This window comes from Sinocyclocheilus anshuiensis, unplaced genomic scaffold (assembly GCF_001515605.1).
Source record: "Sinocyclocheilus anshuiensis isolate Anshui unplaced genomic scaffold, SAMN03320099.WGS_v1.1 scaffold1082, whole genome shotgun sequence".
Taxonomy (NCBI): Eukaryota; Metazoa; Chordata; class Actinopteri; order Cypriniformes; family Cyprinidae; genus Sinocyclocheilus; species Sinocyclocheilus anshuiensis.
This window is the reverse complement of record NW_015542379.1, coordinates 2505951-2507055: the sequence shown is the minus strand read 5'-3', so window position 1 is coordinate 2507055 and position 1105 is coordinate 2505951.

Genomic DNA, 1105 nt, shown 5'->3' with positions numbered 1-1105 from the left:
TTAGCCAGCTGGCAAATTTAATATCTGGGATGCTATAGGTTATTAAACTACAGGCTATAGTTTATTGCCTTTTCACATTAGAGTAAAAGGTATCGGATTGATCTAACATCCTTTAGTCACTAAAACAACAGCAGGTGCTAAATGACAGCTGCCTAGCTATTCTCTTTTCCAGGTGTGCAACAGTAGTAACTCGGCGCAGAACGCTCGATAACCATTCATTAAAGATTCCGTTATCCACAGGGAATGTGAGTGGCGTGGTGATTTCCCTCCCATGCCTTTGTTCACACAGAAACACACGTTACTGGTTTTACACCTGACTTTTGTGTGGCGTTGACTCGCGCTTCAGCTAATGATGCTGACGATGTGTCCGTTCAGCTTTTTTAACAACAGAATATAAGTAGACATTATATAAATCACGGTCTGTCCCGTACATATACTGCTCTATATCAAGAGTGATATTGCCATATTTGCTACCTATAAGGCGAAAACATACATGCATTTTATGGTTAGATTAAAATATTTTACATATTTAAGTTTATAACATATAAAAAAAAATAAAAATAAAATCCCCATAGTAAAATATGTATATGCATGTGTTAAAGGGCTCATATGATGTGATTAAAATGTTTCCTTTCTCTTTGGAGTGTTACAAGCTCTTGGTGCATAAAGAAGATCTGTAAAGTTGCAAAGACTAAAGTCTCAAATCCAAAGATATATTATTTATAAAAGTTAAGAGTCAACCACACCTACCTAAAACGGCTCATTCTAACACGCCCCCACATGTCTACGTCACTATGTGGGAAGATTTGCATAACGCCGCCCAAATGTTCACGCAAAGAAAGAAGGTGAAACTTTGTTTCTCACTGTAGTATTGTTGTTGCCGCCGCTGCCATGTCGTGACCGGGGTCGTCACATGTGGTTGCCGCAAGCCCGCCGGCCACGCCGTTCTGAAGCCCGCCCGCCTCTGCTCACTCTAACCGGCCTCCGCATACTCTAGGCTGCCGCTCACTCTAGGCCTCCGGTCTCCGCTCACTCAAGGCCGTGGTGTGTGACGCTGTTTCGTTGTGAAAGCGAAACTACTTTGTTTGGCCTTCCAAAAGAGGAC